At 40.4% G+C, this 21,868-nt stretch overlaps 1 protein-coding gene across 8 annotated transcripts in view; it reads left to right on the top strand.

Moving 5' to 3' along the window:
- LOC104651814 (uncharacterized) overlaps positions 1-21,868 on the top strand; it is a 154,312-nt gene that overhangs the window by 64,432 nt on the left and 68,012 nt on the right. The window contains exon 6 of one of the 8 annotated variants that reach the window (XR_012512226.1): positions 7,791-8,339. The exons of the other annotated variants lie outside the window; for them this stretch is intronic. The gene's annotated coding sequence lies outside the window, so the exon portion shown is untranslated. Of the gene's footprint in view, positions 1-7,790; positions 8,340-21,868 lie in introns of those variants that run through there. 8 annotated transcript variants of the gene reach the window in all.

Raw genomic sequence — 21,868 nt, 5'->3', positions numbered from 1 at the left:
TCTCTCTCTGTCTCCTGTTCCTTCATGCTAAGATCTGCTTGCTTCCCCTTCACCTTCCACCATGACTGCAAGTTTCCTGAGGCAACCCCCCAGACATGCTTCCTATTCAGCTTGCAGAACTGTGAGTCAATTAAACCTCTTTTCTTAGTAAGTTATCCAATCTCAGGTAGCTCTTTGTAGCAATATGAGAACAGACTAATACACAGGTCTTAGGTGGCTTCAAACATTTTATGGTTGGCAATTGACTGAAAGATTAAGCTTTGTCTAAAGGCTGAAGCCAATAGGAAGGAGTGTTTGAGTTAAGATAAGGGGGTTGTGAAGGCCAAGTTCTAGTTATGTAAATGAAACCTCTAGGTAGTAACTTTAGAGAGAATAAATAATGGCAAATGTTTCTTTTTGAACGTTAAAAGGTGTTAGACTCTTGGTTAATCTCTCCTAAATCCAGGAAAGTACTGGCTGCATTAATGGGAGATTCTCTACAGATGCAAATTTCCTTCATGAAAGTTGGCTTTGCAAGGCCATTTCAAAACATGTCGAATAAATATATTTGAGATAAAATATTTGTATTTCCTTCAGAGTCTTCTCTCTGTCATGACAGTCAGGTTGGAATTTGGTACCTTATTGCCACAAAGAGTCCATTATGATCTCTATTTTAACATTAATGCTGGTCAGTTGTGCCTAAACTCCAAAAAGGAGGGGAGTATAACAAACTGCGTTCATTCTGCCTTCCCTTCCCAACACAGTCTAGAATTCAGTTTTTCAGGTTTCTCTGCAGTCCCTTTGGCTAAGAGGAAATGCATTCAATCAGTTGGGGGGCTTAGGCTTTTATTTTTGGTTTATATCGAAAAATGTATTTTTCTAAATTTTATCTCTGTTGAAATTAAATGTATAATTAAAAATACATCCAAATTTAAAAATCTTTCAAGCGATTAAGAGGAACACACACATTCCAGACCGTTTTCTGATTTCTTAAGTTGATGCTCAGGAAAGTGTTGCATAGGCATCAGGAAATCAAGAGGAGTGGGAAACCTAACCAGCACATCCAGCTCTGGAAACCTGAGATCCAAAGTCGTTTATTACGATTAAATGTGGCTCTGAGAGGACTTCTTGGAGAATTAATGAAAAGGAATTAAGGTGGGGTTCTTGAACAGTCAAAGTTATGCTCCTAAAGAAAGTTGACAAAGGCCTCCTTTAACTTCAGAGTAGAGTGCCCAAGTAGACAGGGAACACAGCTGAGGGCAGAATAATCCCTAGGTCCGTTTTCTGGATATTGTACTTGGGTCCTGGTTAGAGGTGAGCATAAAGAAAAGACTTCAGTTAGTTTCTTTAAAATGTCCTGTTGTTCTTCTGGAGAGAATTTGACACAATGTGCTCCAAAGCAGGGCTATTGCAATAGAAGAACAGCCAGCATGCATACACCAGGAAAATTTAAAAGATCAACACTGGTAGCAGAGAGAATTCTTTCACTGATGATCTGTAGACTTGGAACCAATGAGAGTCACTAGGTGAGTGTTGAATGAGGTCATGGCATGCAGGATGATATGGCTTAGTTCAGGCAGGGAAGTAAGACAGCTATAAAGGACAATTTTTGTGGACTACCAAGGACTCTGCCAGTGAAATCATGTAGACTTGAGGGAGTGTCAGTGACTCTGCAAAGTGGGGCCCGAAAATACCAGATCCATGAGTTTATTCCCTAGTCTTTGAATTCCTAAAATCTAATGGTCAGAGTCTGGGGGAGCAGAGTGATATCTGTATTATCCCTGTGACTGTTAGCGGATCCTGAGCTTCTCACCATCACTGAGGCTGGTGTGACCAGAAGACGCAAGAATTACAAAGATATGGCCAAAAGATTCTAACAGAGCTTCAAGAGCATTAAAGGCATGCATCAAAGGACAACTTTCAGGTCAATGGAAAATTAAAAGAAGGAAGAATAATCACTTTTTTAAAAATTAATTTTTTGACATGGGGTTTTGCTTTGCCATCCAGGCTGGAGTGCAATTGTGTGATCATGGTTCACTGCAACCTTCATCATCTGGGCTCGAGCAATCATTCTATCTCATCCTTCTCAGTAGCTGGGACCACAGAAGTATGCCCCCATGTCCAGCTAGTTTTGTGTGTGCGTGTGTGTGTGTGTGTGTGTGTGTGTGTGTGTTAATTTTTACAGATCAGGTCTTGGTAGGTTGCCTAGACTGGTCTTGAACTACTGGGCTCAAGCAACCAGCTCAATTAAGCCTCCCAAAGTGCTGGGATTACAGGCATGAGCTACCTGGTCCACCAATAGTCATTTTTCTTTTTATTTATTTTCTATTTTTATTTCTTGTTACTTCAAAATACACTGTGTGTATGTGAGGTGTAGTCTAAAATGTTTATCTCCCTCAAATTTATGTTGAAGACTTAATCCCCAATGTGATTGATGATATCTGCAGGCAGGGCATTTTGGAGGTAATAGGTTTAGATGAGCTCTTGAGGTTGGAGTTCCCATGTTAAGATTAATGTTCTTATTAGAAAAGGAAGAAATAAGAGCCCTGTCTCTCCCCATACACATACACCAAGGAAAGACCAATAAGCACATAGCAAGAAGACAGCTACAAGACAGGAAGAGAGCCCTCACCAGACACCAAATCTGCACCTTGATCTGGGACCTCCAGCCTCCAGAACTGTGAGAAATATTTGTTTAAGCCACTAATTCATATACATATATAGAATACAGCCACCACCAAATCCTATCCAATCTCATTCTCTCTTCAGAAGATAATCCTCTTATCAGTTGTCTGTATACCCGTGATATGATTTGGATTTGTGTCCTCACCCAAATCTCATGTCAAATTGTAATCCGCAAGGTTGGAAGACGAGTTTCCTAGGAAGTGATTGAATCATGGGGGCAGAGGTACTTCCTGCTGCTGGCATAATAGTAAGCAAGTTCTCACGAGATCTGGTTGTTCAGAAGTGTATAGCACCTTTCTCTCTCTCTCTCTTTTGTTTTCAGAAAAAAAAAAAATCTCTCTGGCCATATAAGATACTTGCTTCCCCTTCACTTTCTGCCATGATTGTAATTTCCTGAGGCCCCAGCCATGCTTCTTGGAGAGTCTGCAAAACCATGATCCAATTAAACCCATTTTAATTCTTTATAGCATTTCTTTATAGAAATGTGAGAATGGACTAATACAACCTGTCTTGGACTTTTTCTATGTATATTCGCGAACTTACGTAGTTCCCCTTGGAAGTATATTGCTTAACCTCTGTGCCTCACTCTCTTCATCTCTAATGTGGATAATAATAGTTCACTTCCCAGGAAGCAATTGTGAGTTTCCAATGAGATAGTACATATAAAGTCATTGTTACAGTGACAGGCACACTGGGTGTTTTCAGACATTCTTAAGTCTGAATCTTGCTATATAGTTTGGTTTTATTTTCTGTTTTTTACACAAGTGGAACATGCTCTTTGTGTCTTTGCAAAACTTGCTTTTACATTTAGCAATATATCTAAGATATCTTTTCTGTCTAAATATATAGCTTTATCTTCATCTTCATCATTATTGTGATGATATGTGTGTATACATATATATATATATACATATATGTATATATGCATATATCATTATTTTGAGAGGGTGTCTTGCTCTGTCACCCAGGCTGGAGTACACAGGCATGATCTCGGCTCACTGCAACCTCTGCCTCCCAGGTTCAAGCAATCCTCCTGTCTCAGCCTCCAGAATAGCTGGGACTACAGGCGCATGCCACCATGCCCAGCTAATTTTTTATTTTTAGTAGAGATGGGGTTTCACCATATTAGTCAGGGTGGTCTTGAACTCCCGACCTCAGGTGATCCATCCACCTTGGCCTCCCAAAGTGCTGAGATTATAGGCATGAGCTACCATGCCCAGCCATTATTGTGTAATATTTTGTAGGATAACTATACCACAGAAATGTTACCATTTCATTTTGTTAAGGTTGCTATCAATTCATCAAAATGACAGATAATAAACCCTGTTGTATAAACATATAGATTCTTCTCCAGGATAAATTCCTAGAAGAGGAATTCCTGCACAGAAGGCTATGGTCATCACTAATTTTAGTAGACATTGTGGCTCTTAAAAAAATAACTTGTACGGGAGCAAATTATATCTTTCCTAACCATATGAACTTGGGTTTTTCCACTTTTATTGCAGTGAGGTCTGGGAACACAGCTTGTCATACTTAACGTGAGGCATGCAACTCCGATTGGTACCAATGTGTATGGCCCATTTGTCACTAACGCTTTCATACACACTATATCTACAACAGGAATGTGGGATCACACTCCTGTCTTAGAAAGAGGGCACAGTTCACTACAGAATATAAAATTGGAGCTCATATGGATTACAGATAGGATTCCTAAAAATCCCCAGGAATAAAGAACATAGTCATAGCAATGAGAATTGTTATTATAAGGAAACAAAATAAAATTTGCGGGTGGCAATTAGGCTCCCTTCTTACTCTCTTTTTCCAGCCCACTGAGTACCCCTTTAGCAGCTGGTAACATTCTTAACAGAATTAGAGGACAGAAAAGGAGGCAAGCAATCTGCTTCATCCATGCCTTCAGCAAGCTAGCACCAAGCCATCAGAAGGCGATGTCCCTCTGACGCCAACCATCTGTTCTCAAACTCTCCAGCCACTGTTGAGAACTCACTCATAGTTAGTGATTCTTATTGTAAAGCAGCCATTGCTTTTCTAGGAGAAAATTAAATAATGATGACCAAAGAGACAAAGAATATGTACATTATTCCCACAGCAAAAGCTCTTTAGATGTTTCAAGGCATTTATTTTATTGCCAATCAGACTCTTCTTTCTTCAGATCTTATCTTCCCATGAAGATAACGGAACTCTTTAACTCTTCTTAACACTATTTATACAAGTTCTTTGCAAGTTTTCTATAGCCCATTTGGTGTGAAACTAAGAATTTTGAAAGCATCCAGTCAGGTATTAATTTTATTAAATGTGGGTGTTTTTTCTTTTTCTTTTTGTTTTTTGGTTTGTTTTGAAATACGTTGGTGAATTCCAATAAGTTTTCAACATTTGAAATGTGATACTGTAGTTACTGACTTGTTAAGAACTTATTCTTGTTTGTTTTATTTTTGTTTTAGCAATTTCCTGCAGAAAAGCAGATATCTTCTTTCTCAATTCTAAATGCTACTTTGCCTTCACAGTCATATATTAACCCCCTGAAGTCAAACTTTTCAAATAAGGGTGATAAATTGTAAAGGAGGAAAATAGAGAGAGGAATGAAGAAAAACATGGAATGATAAAAACATTAAAATGTTTTTTTCTAAGTGTCTCCCTAGTTTTAACTAGTTTATAATTAATAAATCACTTGGAGTAGGCTGACGTATTTGATTATACAAACCAGGTTTTATAAGTTTAACTTGGAGCCCAGGAAGTTTCAGTGTTCAAAGATAGATGTTCTTTTTTTTTTTTTTTTTTTTTTTTTTTTTTTTTTTTTCCTGGTTTGATCCTTTTTTAAATGGCCCAGGTGAGGGTTTCCTTGCACACACTTTGAGCAGTTCAGAAGTTGATTGTGGCCATGCATTATGGTTTAGAAGTCTGTGTCTGCTGGGTTTGATTGCCAAGGAAGAGTGGTCAGAGGAGGTTTCAATAAAGAATATTCCTTCTCCCACCCAACTTCAACTTAACATCGGAAACGTAGACAGGCAGAGGAATAATCCAGATGAGACCAACATGCTAGCTTTGTTATGAATAAAGATGAGTCTGGGTGACATGATTTAGATACAGGACAAATGGCCTTGCTGAGATTTCTCCCTGAATGAGGCCGACTTAACCAGTCACAGGGCATGCTGAGCAAGAGCAGATACGTGGTAGAGAATGCCCTGAGAATCACCTTCCTCACGAAGGGACTGGACCAAGCCTGAGAAGCCAAGAGTGTAACTCTGAGGAAGCTGTTTTACATGATAACAGGAGGAGTGAAAAATATGCAATAGTTTCACCATAACATTTGACTATTTTTTAATTGTGATAAAATACTCCTAACTCAAAATTTACCATTTTAATCACAAGGTGCACTTTTAATGTGCACCTTTTAAAGTGCACCGTTCAGTGGCATTAAGTATGTTCACAGTGTTGTACAACCGTTACCACTATTGACCAGACCATTTTCGTCACCTCTCCAAAAATCTCTACACATTAAATAGTCACTCCCCTGACCCCCAGCCTTTGGCAACCAAAAGCCTGCATCCTGTCTCTATGAAGTTACCTATTCTACATGTTTCACATAAATAAAATCACATAATATTTGGCCTTTTGTATCTGGCTTCTTTCATTGAGCATAGTATCTCCAAGCTTCATGCATGTTGTAGTATGAATCAGAACTTCACTTTTTATGGCTAATATTCCATTGCATGAATATACCACATTTTGTCTCTGTTAATCTGTTGATGAACATTTGAATTGTTTTTACCTTTTGACTTTTGTGAATAACATGCTGTGAACATTTGTGTACACATGTTGGCTTAAACTTCCGCTTTCAGTTCTTTTTTTTTTTTTTTTTTTTTCAGACAGGGTTTCACTCTTGCTACCCAGGCTGGAGTGCAATGGCGCAATCTCGGCTCACCGCAACCTCCACCTCCTGGGTTCAGCAATTCTCCTGCCTCAGCCTCCTGAGTAGCTGGGATTACAGACACGCACCACCATGCCCAGCTAATTTTTCGTATTTTTAGTAGAGACGGGGTTTCACCATGTTGACCAGGATGGTCTTGATCTCTTGACCTCGTGATCCACCCGCCTCGGCCTCCCAAAGTTCTGGGATTACAGGCGTGAGCCACCGCTCCCAGCCCTGCTTTCAGTTCTTTTGTGCATATACCGAGGAGTGAAAGTGCTGTGTCTTCTGGTAATTTTATATTTAACTTTTTGAGGAATCACTAAGCTTTTTCACAGCAACTGCACTTCACATTTCTACCAGCAATGTATGAGAGTTCCAGTCTCTCTACAGTCTCCCCAATACTTGTTTTCCTTTCTGTACTCATAGAGCCATCCCAGTGTGTGAAATGGTAGCTCATTGTGGTTTTGATTTGTGTTTCCCTAATGACGAATGAGTCTGAACACCTTTGCAAGTGCTTGTTGGCCATTTGGATAACTTATTTGGTTAAATATCTTTTCAAGTTTTTGACCAATTTTTAATTGGCTTGTTTGACTTTTTGTTATTGACTTGTAAACACTCTTTATGTATTCTGAATAATAGACTCTTATGAGATATATAATTTGCAAATATTTTCTTCTATTCTATGGACTGCCCTTTTCCTTTCTTGATAGTGTCCGTCAATGCATACAATTTTTAAGTTAGATGAAGTCCAGCTTATCTACCCTTCTTTTGTTCCTAATGCTTTTGATGTCATATCTAAGACAACATTGGCAAATGTAAATCATAAAAATGTATCCCAAGTTTTCTTCTCAGAGTTTCATAGTTTTAGCTCTGAAATCTCATCGATTTTCCAAAAATAAAATGAAGCCAAATTTTTTGTTAAACACCAACTTTACTGAAGTACAATTTACATATGATAAAATGCACTCATACCACTTGATCCAGCAATTCCATTACTGGGTACATACCCCAAGGATTTTAAATCATTCTGTTGTAAAGACACATGCACACGTATGTTTCCTGCAGCGCTATTTACAATAGCAAAGACTTGGAACCAAGCCAGATGCCCATAAATGATAGACTGGATAAAGAAAATGTGGCATATATACACCATGGAATCCTATGCAGCCATTAAAAAGAATAATTATGTCTTTTGCAGGGAAATGGATGAAGCTGGAAGCCATCATTCTCAGCAAACTAACACAGGAACCGAAAAACAAACACCACATGTTCTCACTCATAAGTGGGAGCTGAACAATGAGAACACATGGACACAGGGAGGGAAACATCCACACTGGGACCTGTTGTAGGGTGGGAGGCAAGGGGAATATTAGGACAAATACATGATGCATGCAGGGCTTAAAACCTAGATGATGGATTGATAGGTGCAGCAAACCACCATGGCACATGTATATCTATATAACAAATCTGCATGTCCTGCACATGTATCCCAGAACCTAAAGCACAATTTTTTTTAAAAGAGCACTCATTTTAAGCATACAATTCAATGAGTTTAGACAAATGTCTACCCCAATTAACCACAACAAAGATATGAACATTTCCATTACCCCAGAAAGCTTCCGTGACCACCTTGCTATCGGTTTTCTCCACCCTCTCATCTATGCAATCACTGATCTGATTTCTTTCTCTATAGATGAGCTTTATCTGCTGTAGAATCTCATATAAATAAAATTATACAAATGATGTATTCCTTTGTGTCAGATTTCTCTTGCTCAGCATAATATTTTTGATTCATTTATGTTGTTGCTTCTGTTAGTAATTTGCTCCATTTTATTACTTAGTAGTATCTGATTGGATGGATATGCTACAACTTATGTGTCCTTTTACCTATTGGGATGAATAGTTGTTTTTTTTTTTAATAAAAATAATGTTTGGGTATCCCCTTCATTATAAAAGCAAAGCAGGTTTTCAGTAGAAAAATGAAAACATATAGGCCAGAAAGAGGCAGAAAATTATAAAACTTATATTTCACTATGGAAACATTGTTAACACTTTGATGTATAGCTTCAGAACCCTTTCTGTGACTGTGTATAAGTACCTTTCTATTTATATGATATTTGAAAAATTTTCCATTTTTTTTTCTTGAAATTTACCTAAAGCTCCAATGCTGAAATCAAAAAGCACTAAGGTCCCCCAATGAAATGAAGAGTCAGCCCCTGAGGTTAGACACCTTATCCCAAGGCTTAGTAAGAGGTGACAGAATCCGCACCCCCGTGGCCAGTCACCATCCCAATACTCCTTCCTTCAGAGTCTATGTAAGCAGGTACCACAATTTAGAGGTGGACATGTACAGTGTTTTCCTTATTTTAGAACAAATATCATTCTCATTAACATTTGCACACACTTTTAAATAATTCCTTAGGTGACAATCTAGAAATAGAATTGCTAGATCAAAGATATATGTCTATCTATTAATAAAATGCCCAGCAACAATATTATAGTAACTTACAGTTCTTGTTCTTTTCCTGAACTAATTTTATTTAATTTATGGATATTACGACACTTTAAGGACATTTTTAGGAAAATCAGACTTTGGCCCACATCCAGCAAAAGGAAAAGATTTCATGGTGCACATTTGTGTAACTTTTTCATTCTGGCTAAAGGCTACTTTGCTCAGCCTTTCTCTCTCTTTCTTTCTTTCTTTCTGTCTTTCTTTCTTTCTCTTTCTTTCTTTCTCTCTTTTTTTTTTTTTTTTTTTTTGTTGACAGAATCCCACTCTATCCCAGGCTGGAGTGCAGTGGCATGATCTTGGCTTACTGCAACCTCCACCTCCCGAGTTCAAGCGATTCTCCTGCCTCAGCCTTTCGGGTAGTTGGAATTACAGTTGCACATCACCACACCTGGCTAATTTCTGTATATATTTTTTAGTAGTGATGGGTTTCACCATGTTGGCCATACTGGAATCAAACTCCTGACCTCAGGTGATCTGCCTGCCTTGGCCTCCCAAAGAGCTGGCATTACAGGCAGGCATGAGCCAATGTGCCCAGCCTACTGTCATTTCTTTGTTCAGTCTCCTTTCTATGAGGAGCCCTTGGGAAATTTTCTTTAGTTTCACTGTAAGAACTATATGTTCTTTTCCTGAACAAATTTTATTTAATTTTATGGATACTTTGACACTTTAAGGACATTTTTTAAGAAAATCAGGTTTTGGCCCACATCCAGCAAGAGGAAGAGATTTCACAGTGTACGTTCATGTAACTTCTTCATTCTGGCTGAGGGCTACTTTGCTCAGCCTTTCATATATTTTATTTTCTTTTCTTTTTCTTTCTCTTCTTTTTTTTTTTTTGAGACGCCGTCTTTTTTGTGGCCTGGGCTAGAGTGCAGGGCTCACTGCAACCTTGACCTCTTGGACTCAGGTGATCTTCCTACCTCAGCCTCCTGAGTAGCTGGGACTACAGGTACATGACACCACACTCAGCTAATTTTTGTACTTTTTGAACAAGATCATGTCCTTTTCAGGGACACGAATGGAGCTAGAAGCCATTACCCTTAGCAAGCTAACACAGGAACAGAAAACCAAATATCGCCTGTTCTCACTTACAAGTAGGAGGTAAATGTTGAGAACACATGGCCGATAAAGGGGAACAACATATACTGAGGCCTATTGGAGAGTCAGGGGTGGGAGGCAGGAGAGGATCAGAAAAATAACTAATGGGTACTGTGCCTAATACCTGGGCAATGAAATAATCTGTACAACAAACCCCCAAGACACACATTTACCTATGTAACAAACATGCACATGTACCCCTGGACGTAAAAATAAAAGTTTAAAAGAAAAAAAAAATTATACTTTTTATAGAGATGAGGTCTCCCTATGTTGCCCAAGCTGGTCTTGAGCTCCTAGGCTAAAGTGATCCTTCCACCTCAGACTCCCAAGGTACTGGGAATATAGGTATGAGCCACTGTGGCTGGCCCCATTTATTTTTTTTTTTAATCTTGAAATACAAACACGTCTTTCTTGTCCTCCTTGAGTCCTCTTTTAAATAAGTTTGGAATAAATAAATAATATTTATTTTAGGCTGATACAAAAGTACATTACTTTTCATGACAAAAAACACAATAACTTTTGCATCAATCTAACATAAAGTGACCAAAAGATAAATGTCTTAAAATTAAGAAAACTGAAATTGAAGTAGCAGGCAGCCACTTTTTAAAAAAATTTATATTTTATTTTATTTTGTATTGCATTTTAGGTTTTAGGGTACATGTGAAGAACATGCAAGATTGTTGCATAGGTACACACATGGCAGAGAAGAACCTTCCTCTTCTTCACCTATATCTGTCATTTCTCCCCATGCTATCCCCCCACTCCCCACCCCCCACTATCCCTCCCCCATATCCCCCCAACAGACCCCAGTGTGTAGTGCTCCCCTCCCTGTGTCCATGTGTTCTCATTGTTGAACACCCGCCTGTAAGTGAGAATATGCTGTGTTTGATTTTCTGCTCTTGTGTCAGTTTGCTGAGAATGATGGTTTCCAGGTTCATCCATGTCCCTACAAAGGACACAAACTCATTGTTTTTGATGGCTGCATAATATTCCATGGTGTATATGCAGGCAGCCACTTTCTAGGCATAGAGACAGATAGGAGGGCCTGACAGAAAGAAGGCTAATAACTGTGGATAGTTATAGACATTTAGATGCCATCACATTTCAGCTTGGCCTTTTTAACTTGAAAGATGCTTTGCTTTGCAGTTCTTTAAAGGAATCACAGGCTTTGTGATAAAGGAGTGGGGACTTAAAAATTCCTGTGTGCTGTTCAGCTAGAAAACAACATGAGGCGGCTGGGCAGGGTGGCTCATGCCTGTAATCCCAGCATTTTGGGAGGCTGAAGCAGGTGGATCACAAGTTCAGGAGTTCGAGACCAGCCTGGCCAACATAGTGAAACCCCATCTCTACTAAAAATACAAAAAATTAGCCAGGTATGGTGGTGTGCACCTGTAATCTCACCTACTTGAGAATCTGAGGCAGGAGAATCATGTGAACCTGGGAGGCGGAGGTTGTAGTGAGCCAAGATCAGGCCATTAAACTCCAGCCTGGGTGACAGTGCAAGACTCTGTCTCAAAAAACAATTAAAAAAAAAAAAAAACCATGAGGCCGCTGTGAGAAGGCACAGATGGCTGTGTGCTTGGGATCAGGTAACTCTCAATTCCACATTCCAAAAACAGAATGGCTAAGAGTCCCTCAGGCTTTTCCCTACACCGGTCAGGAGGGTCTGAGAGGGGAAGAGCAGGGCGAGGGGCAGGACAGGATCTTGATGGGTGTTGTCCAGGGGAAGATGCATCTGTGGCTGGAGCACTCCTTGCTCTGTGTTTCTTAGGAAGTGTGGAGGCAAGCACAGAGCAAGAGGGCACAGAGCATCAACCTCACGTTGCTTTCTTTGTGGCGGTTATTCATTTTCTGCAGTCCTTGTTTCACACTCTTTCTTCAATTGATGAGTGATTTTGGTTTTGTTTTTTTGATTTTAAAATGTTTAACCAACAACTAAAAATCACATGTATTCAAGATTACAACGTGATGATTTGCAGTATGAATGCATAGTGTAATGATTACCATAATCAAATTAATTAACATGTCCATTACCACCCAGTTACTCTGTGTGTGTGTGTGTGTGTGTGTGTGTTTGTGTGTGTGTGTGTGTGTGTGTGTCTTGAGGACACTTCAAATCTTTTCAAACTTCAGCTAAATATAGAGTATTATTAACTGTAGTCACTATTAGACTTCCAGAACTTATTCATCTTATAACTGAAACTTTGTACCTGTTGACCAACACCTCTCCATTCCCCTCACCACCAGCCCCTGGCAACCACCCTTCTACTCTCTATTTCTATGAGATTGACTACTTTCCACATATGAATAAGATCATGCAGTATTTGTCTTTCCATGTCTCACCGACTGCACTCAGCATCATGCCCTCCAGGTTTGTCCATGATGTCAATAAATAGCAGGCTTTCTCTATGGTTGAATAATATTCCATCATACACACACACACACACACACACACACACACACACACACACAGATATATACACATACACACATATATATAAATACACAGACATACATATATATATACATATATACACATATATATACACACACACATATATATACATATATGTATATATACACACACACACACATACCATGTTTTCTTTATCCATTCATCTGTAAATGGATGCTTAGGCTGTTTCCATATCTTGGCTGTTATGAATAATGCTGCAATGAACATGAATTGAGATACTGATTTCATTTCTTTCAGACATATATTCAAAAGTAGGATTGTTGGATCATATGGTAGTTCTTTTTTTTAATTTTTAAAGGAAACTCCATACTGATTTTCTTAATGGCTGTACCAATTACATTTTCATCAACAATGCAAAAGTGTTCAATGTTCTGGTAAGAGTAATTTTGAGGCCGGGTGCGGTGGCTCAAGCCTGTAATCCCAGCACTTTGGGAGGCCGAGGTGGGTGGATCACGAGGTCAAGAGATCGAGACCATCCTGGTCAACATGGTGAAACCCCGTCTCTACTAAAAATACTAAAAATTAGCTGGGCATGGTGGCGTGTGCCTGTAATCCCAGCTACTCAGGAGGCTGAGGCAGGAGAATTGCCTGAACCCAGGAGGTGGAGGTTGCGGTGAGCCGAGATCATGCCATTGCACTCCAGCCTGGGCAACAAGAGCGAAACTCCGTCTCAAAAAAAAAAAAAAAAAAAAAAAGTAATTTTGAAACCTGGGTGCAGTAGCTCACATCTATAATCCCAACACTTTGGGAGGCATCCTGCCTAGGTGTAAGGCAGGAGGATCTCTTGAGCTGAGGAATTTGAGACTAGTCTGGGTAACATAGGGACATCTTGTCTTCAATAAAAATTTTAAAAAGTAGCCGGACACGGTGGTGCACACTTGTAGTCCCAGTGACTCAGGATGCTGAGGAAGGAGAGTCATTTGAGTCCAGGAATTCATGACTGCAGTAAGCTGTGCTTGTACCACTGCACTCCAGCCTGGGCAACTGAGCGAGACCCTGTCTCAAAAAAAAAAAAAAAAAAAAAAAAAAGTGATTTTGGATTTACAATCTGTTTTCTAAAAGATGAATTTCTCCTTTAATATATATAAAATAATTTTAGAACAAGGAGAGTAAAGAAAAAAAAAAAACAGAATTGAGTTGGGTGGAGGTTGTGGTATGTGTTCCTGGTTGTATATACACAAATACCAAACACCGTCGTGCTTTTTATTCTTCTTTTCACTTGGGATAGGCTCAGCTGTAACAAACTATACCAAATCTCAGAGGCTTCAAAACTAAAATTAATTTCTCACTCATGCCACACATCTACTGAGGGTCGTGTGGGGTTCTGCTGAATGATGTTCTCCATCCAGGATCCCAGCCATGATCCCAGCTGGTAGAGCAGCCTCCACCTGGAATATTGCCTAAGACATTGGAAGTATACACAAAGGCAATGGTGAAGCTCAAACTGGCTCCTAAGCTGGCCAGAATCAGCCTTCATATCTCCTTGGCCAAAGCAAGTCTCATGTCCACCGCTAATTTCCAGCAGGTGAAGAAGTGATTTCTTCCATCCAGAAAGAGAAAAAGCGAGAACACCTTGAACAGCTCTGGTGACTATTATATCCTTTTCTTCTAAGACAAATATGAGATTCTGTTATAAGCACCTAGGACATTCAAGGAGTCTTAAAAGTGTCCCCAATACTGTCACAGTGGAATCTATCTTACAGAATTGGGCCATTCTAAGTGACCACCTCTTGCCTCAAAGGATAGCAGGTCTAATAGAAAGAACTCTATCCCAGAATTGTAAGTCTAGATTCTGCAACTGGAGAGTATGTGGATAAGAATAGCCAAGAACATGTGAAAGAAAAATTTGTGAAAGTTAATTTGTAATGAGAATAATCATAAATTCTTCCTGAGTTACGTCTCCTTATCTGCAAGATTCCCATCTGCCAAGGGGGGAAGATACAACATGGGAATCCCAATAGATGTGGAGGGGAAGTAGAGGTAAATTTGTCTCTTCCAGCCCCACAATTTCTGGTAGAAGAAATGGAGAAAAAGACAGACATCCAGAGGGGAGGGGTAGTGATTCTGGGGAAAACAGAGGGCAGGATATATTAACTCCAATTTAATAAAACTCTGGGAGGTGACACTCTTGCAGTCTGCCTCCACATCTACCAATCAAGATCCCGTCAGTGTAAACTGGCAGTCCAGCATGGTAGTGCCTGGAGTGCCATGATAATTTCTCATGTTATGGACAGATTGGCATAGGCTCTGAGGGGTACTCAACGGCTAGTGGGACTACTGTGAGGCCCTTGTGTTGGGGTGGTGCTTAGCATAGCAGACTTCTCTAGGCTGACCGCATGGACCAGAGGGGATGGCTGGACAATGTCTCATTGGTTCTGAGTGGTGCATGGCACTTGCATGAACCAGAACCAGACTGTGGCTAAGTCAGCCAGGGAGGCTGTCAGGCCCTAATCATCAAGGATGGCCAAATCCTGTTCCACTAGGGACCAGCTTGAGCTTCAAATGACTAATAGGACAAAAGATGTCATCCAGAGGACCCAACCACCCAGATCTTAGACATAGTAAGCCTCCTTCATCCACCCAGACATACGTTAGGAAACTGAAAGAGGAAGAGAGAAACTTCCAATGATTGGGGTTTTGTGTAAAAGGAACTGAATTATTTAAAGAATGTTCAGTTTATGAGGACAGACTGAGATGACTGAATGGAGATGAGGTGTCATGAGGAAGATCAGGTCACCAAGAGTAGTAGTTCTCAACCCCGGCTGTACATTGCGCATTAGAAATGCTCAGAGCTTTCAGAAAACACTTTCCTCCACCCCTAACCACAACTATTATGTTGGAATTGCTGGTGCTGGGCTTAGATCTGGGTGTAGGTGTATATGTATGCAAGGATGCATATGTATGTCATTTTTCCAGTGTTCATAATGTAGAAATATGAATTATCTAATCAAAACAAGCAGTGTCACTAAAGGGCATGCCCTGGCAGATGCTCAGGGCTGGTGGAATTGGCTCCAGAACTTTTGCTGTTGACTTCCATTTCCCACTGAGAGAAGCCTAATACCTGACTTCCTGGACCTGGCCTTTGGCTTCAGCCTCTGAAGTCAGATCCCTTCCTTCTCCCTCTGGTTCAGTCTCCATCGACTCAGTTCTGCCACTTCTTTCCTGCTTGACCCAGCCCCAGCTCCCTACTCACTGATGTGGCCATTACAGGCAGTTCACTGTAGACCAGTCAATATTTTGACTGGAAGATAGATGTAGCTGAAAAAAGCTGATAGATCTTTCCCAGAACTGGCAGTTACCCACCAAGAGGATGAAGGCCATGTGGGTCAGGGTCGTTGGGTGAGAGCACATCCAGTGGGCTGGTTGATTTCTGCTGTGGCAGATGCAACCTGCAGGCCCATGGATGTCAGATCTTCTACAGAAAGAAAGCTAGAATTCTAGATTTTTATGTGAAATTTACTAGTATTTAAATACCAGTAAGGAATTCACTTTTTATTACATTGTATGTGCCAAATGAAAAATAAACCTATTTATGAGTTAGTCCCAGCCACAGGCTCCAGCCCTGGCCTCTGGAAAGCCTTTGGAACAGCAGGGATTGCTGGAAGAAGGGGGTGTGGAGGCCAAGGAGCTGCTGCTCCTTTCTAGTCAGGTGGGTCACAGTGAGACGGTTAAGTGTTCGAGCAGACTATGACCACACTAAAAGTGATGTTTCCCCAGAGAAGTTTTACAATAAGGATAATAAAAACCAACAATAAAAACAACGATGATTATAATTTGGTTTTGCATAAATGCTGTAAGGTGGCCCTCCAAGCTTTACGGAATACTTTAACCCTTTCAACATCTCTGGGGGAGGAACACGGAAAGTGATATCTTCATTTTATAGCTGGAGAAACAAATATGGGGGAAAAGCTGCTAAACAACCAAAAATCTCACATTTTTCTCAGAGGTGGATAAAAATCTTGGCTTGAGGACAATATTTTGTTGGTTATTTTGAATCCACTTAAGAAAAGAAAAATTTCAACGTGGCTTATTTGCCCACATCATCCTTCATAATTCCCACATCCCCTCCAGCCATCCCCTCACATCCCCTGTGCCCATTTTTCTGGGCTAAGTTCAGGTTCGTTGCTTTCCAGGAAACCTTGCTGGGCTGCCCCAGGTCTCCGCTGACTTTCCCTCCGTCCTCTGCACCCTGCAGTTTAGTGTGAGGACAAGTCACATCACAGTTAGTTATGCCTGGTCTCCAGACCAATTGATCTACCTGCTGCATTGACACTGTGTTACTGCTAGGAGTTTTTATTTTATTGCTTTTTTAATGCTGCTCAATTCCTGGCAACTCCTTCAAGGTTGGGACAGAATTTCATACAATGGCCCCTGGGTCCCTCTGAGGGCCTGGACAGAGCAGGCCTCAGAACATACCTCTCTCATTTCTTTCTTTATCTTAGCTTCTGGTTTCATTTCTCTAAAATAATAGAGTTAAGAAAACAACTGGGTGTGAACCAGCTCCTTGCCAGTTTTATGAATTGCACAAGTCTCCAACTTCTCTGAACTTCAGTTTCTTCATCTGTAAGTTGGCAATAATAGTCCCTAACCTCTTAAGGCTATGGAGAGGATGATATCATTTAGCACATATAAAAATTCTAGAACATCACCCTAAACACAGTTAGCATGCACTCTAAACACAGTGTTAGCTGGGTTTTTTTGTTTGCTTGAGTTTTGTTTTGTTTTTTAAGACTCAACATTTTAGAACAGTTGTACATTCACAGAAAAATTCAGAGGAAAGAAAAGAGTTTCCCATGTGGCTGCTGCCCCTACACACATGTAGACTCCACCATTATCAACAGCCACTATCACAGGGATCCACAACCCTCAGGCCACAGAAAACTGATGCAGTCCATGGCCTGTGAGGACTTGGGCTGCACAGCAGGAAGTGAGCGTCAGGCAAGCCAGCATTACTGCCTGAGCTCCACCTCCTGCTAGATCGGCAGCGGCATTAGATTCTCACAGGAGCATGAACACTAGTGTGAATCGTGCATGTGAGGGATCTAGGTTGCATGCTCCTTATGAGAATCTAATGTCTGATGATCTGGGATGGAGCAGGTTTCACCCTAAAACCATCTCCCAAACCACCCCTGTCTGTGGAAAAATTATCTCCCACTAAACTGGTCCCTGGTGCCAAGAAAGTTGGGGACTGCTGCCCTACCAGAATGGTACACTTGTTACAATTGATCTACCGGCAGCATTGACACGTCATTCTTGCCCAGAGGCCATAGTTTACAGCAGGGTTCACTCTTGGTGTTACCCATTCTATGGGTTTGGACAAATGTATAAGGACACGTATCCATCATTATAGTGTCATACACAATCGTTTTACTGCCCTGGACATTTTCTGTGTGCCACCTGGTTTTCTCTTTCTTCCCCTTGAACCCCTGGCAACCACTATTTTTTCTTTGCCAGAATGTCATGTAGTTGGAATCACACAGTGTGTGGCCTGTTCTGATTGGCTTCTTTTACTTAATAATATGGATTTAAGTTTCCTGTATGTCGTTTCATGGCTGGGTAGCTCTTCCTTTTGTGATGAATAATATTCCGTTGTCTGGATGTACCACAGTTTTATTTATCCATTCACCCCAACGGACATCTTGATGGCTTCCACATTATGACAACTATGAATAACTGCAAATTGGTATTAGCAGGAAGGCTCCAAGCTTTAAGGCTTCAGTGGTTGAAATAAATTGACCAAAATTGAAAACAGTAACAAGTCCAATGGCTTCTTCACTTTTGCCTGTGAAGTTTAGATGAAGACAGAGAATATGCACCCATATGCAGGTTTTTACATGATTGTGAGTTTTAAACTCCTTTGGGTTAATACCATGGATCATATAGTAAGAGTTCCTTTAGTTTTATAAGAAACTGCCAAAATGTCTTCCAAAATATCTGTACCATTTCAAAGTCTCATCAGCAATGAAAGAGAATTCCTAGTGTTTCACAGCCTTGTCAGCATTTGGAATTGTCAGCCTTCTAAATTTTGGCCACTTGAATAGACAATAGTAGAATCTCACTGTTATTTTAATTTGTATTACACATAGTGTGGGGCATGTTTTTACATGCTTATTTGCCATCTCTATATCTTCTTTTTTAAGATGTTTGGCCCATTTTTAAATCTCATTGTTTGTTTGTTTGTTTTTTATTGTTCAGTTTTAGGAGTTTTTGTTATGTTTTGGATAACAATCCCTTATCAGATAGGTCTTTTGCAAATACTTCCTCCCAGTCTTTGGCTTGTCTTTTCATTCTCTTGACAGTGTCTTCCACAAAGCAGAATTGTTTAAATTTAATGAAGTCCAGCTTATCAACTATTTTAAATTATTATACATTCTTCTTATTAGATTAGTGTCAGAAGGTAGTAAAACTTGCCTTAGTTAAAATGCAGCAGCAAACTCTTTATCTTTTTAGATTCCACACTAATATTTCGGGAGTTTCATCTTATGACATATTCTCTGGTTTTGGGTTACTTTTATTCATCCATTCTTTAAAAAAAGAAACTTATTTAGCATTTGCTATAGGTCCAACATATGGGAACCCACAGTGAATAATATAAGCAAGATGCCTGCGTCCACAAGGCACTTCCAGTCTGGGAGGGATGAGGATGATAAACTACTTATTACAGTTGGGATAGATTTTGTAAATGGAGAAAGAGCAAGTGCCTTGAAGAGCATGGCAGAGGGGACTAACCAGATCCAGAAGGCCTTGGAAGACCTCCCTTAACCTCCGAAAATCTCCATAAAATTCCCATGACAATATATGGCCAAGGAATATTGATATTAGCAGGAAGGCTCCAAGCTTTAAGGCTTCAATGGTTAAAATGAATTGACCAAAATTGAAAACAGTAACAAGCCCAACAGCTTGTTCACTTTTGCCTGTAAAATTTAGATGAAGACAGAGATGCAATTACTGAGAGCCCGGCTACCCAGCATCACACATGCCAACCACCCTGCCATGTCCCCACCAACTTGCCACTCAGGAAATGGCAGAGATGGAAAAACTGCAGTATTGCCATATATTCCAGAAGACACCTATATGCACCATAAGAACCAGGACTGCTCATCCTGGGCAGCTGTCAGAGTGTAGAGGCTTTTGTATGTAGCTGGGAGTCCTCTGACAAGTGTTCTCATCATCTTTCTATTATAATTACAGTCCCTTGGCCTCCTCTTGGCTTATCTCTGAGTACTCCCCAGCAATAACCAGAGTGGAGGGATCAGAATAACAGCAGAAATAGAGGAGGAGGGCTTTGCTGAACTATCACCCAGAAATTACCATAAAACAGATTCGTGCTCAAGAGCCTGGGACCTCACTTCCAATGCTGTTTTTGAACTCCTGGTTCCCCAGTCAGTTATGTGTCCACCTTGAGTATCTCACTTTTATCTGACTAACTTACCGTGATACCTGGGATTAAATCCCAAACTAAACATTTTTTGAGGTTACAAAACATTCCACTACCCTCTTCTGCTATATAAGGTTTCAAAATGTCAGCACTTTCCTAGCTAGACTTTGGCCTGGAAATGGAAGTTCACACATGCTAAGGGAATGGCTGTTGGTTTAATAATTTCAGTCCTGCTGGAAATACCAAAGTTGTCTGGGCCTAGTTCAAGTCATAATAATATATTGGGGCTTGTTTTTGACATTTTATGTGAAACTCTCCAAAAGCCCATGGAAAATAAAAACTCACTAAACCTCTTCATGCCCTTAGGAAGGAAAAGGAAGTTTTGAATTCTTCTCTCCCGGTTATAAATATTAAAGTATATGCAGGAAGAAAAATAAACCGTGGCTTCATCAAGGCTCCTTGGTTGCTAGGAGCTGGAGGCCAGCGTGGTTGAAATGCGAAAGGGAGGATTCAATGTGAAACGGACAGCAGGAAAGGCCAGGCCTCACAGCACAGATCGTGGTGGCAAACTCGGTCTAAGAACAAGGCTAAAGAAAAGTGTTGAGCAGAAATTTGGCTCGGAATAACTCATTCAAATTTCAGCTTTAGCAGATTACCGTGTTCTGCAGCAAAGGAGCTAAAGACAGACATTGAATACAAGAAAGCCAGTCGCAAGGCACGTGCAGTGACCTGGGTGACAGATGCTGGTGGCCTGGGCTGCAACAGCAGTTGTAGATGTGGAGAGAAGATAGTAGATTTCAGAGGACAGATCCGCAGGGTTTGATGGTGGGTTGGTTTCGTGGAAAAGGTGGATGTCATTTCACAGCTGGAAGAGGAAGATGTGGCTCTGAGTCCAGAGAAGTAGAGGAAGAGCCAACGGCGTGCTGTCGCAGAAGCCTGGGAGTGGAGATGCAATATTCCCAGGAGGTTCTCATAATGTTAAGTGGGTGACTACGTCCTGCATCCTCTGTGGATGGGTCCTGCCCACCATGCCCTAAGATTAAATCACACCAACTATAGTAAGAAATTACTTTTTGAAGAGTCCTGATTAAGTGCCAGGCACTGCACTTAATGTAGTCTTTGTTAATTTAATGTTCTAAAAGACAGCTTCTGTCAGACAGGTTTGATTGTTAATCTTCACTTTCACAAAGGGACGCTGAGGCTCCAAGAGAACATAGAGGGTGCAGGGGGCCACTTGGCTGGTCACAGCAGAGCCTGGATGCTCATCTAGACCTTTCTGACTCCAAAATCCAAATTCTTAACCACAATGTTTTGCTACTTCTTCACAAAGAGTCTAAACATGAAATGCCTAGGAGTTCAACTGAAATAAATAATTCAGTTTCACAGAGGAAAAGAGAGATTATAAACCATATTTCTAAAGCAGCAGGGAACTTTACAAATACGTGTTATTGGTCATTGGGGGTCCGGGTGACATACCGTCCCAGGCTCAGTACAATATCTTGTGCTGTTTATTAGAAAAATAACTCATGTCACCTCTCATTGATTGATGTGTTTGTAGCATGTGAGTTATGAAGGACAACACACATATCCACAATAGCAAATGGAAAAGTAATGATCTGCCTCATTGACAGAGAACAACTTACTTTTCCCCTAAATGAAATGCTATTATTAGAATTTGAAGTGCATTAACATAAAGGAAATGCATTGAGGAAATGCTTTTTGCAGCCCCTACATGTGTTGAACATCTGAGCAGTACCCCCAGGTAGCCCCAGCCTTTATTTTGGCCAATACCTAAGGAGAAGGATTGCTTAGGGG

The sequence above is a fragment of the Saimiri boliviensis genome, chromosome 10 (genome assembly GCF_048565385.1).
Source record: "Saimiri boliviensis isolate mSaiBol1 chromosome 10, mSaiBol1.pri, whole genome shotgun sequence".
NCBI lineage: Eukaryota > Metazoa > Chordata > Mammalia > Primates > Cebidae > Saimiri > Saimiri boliviensis.
Note: the sequence above shows the minus strand (reverse complement) of the source record. Positions and strands in the feature narration are given on the sequence as shown.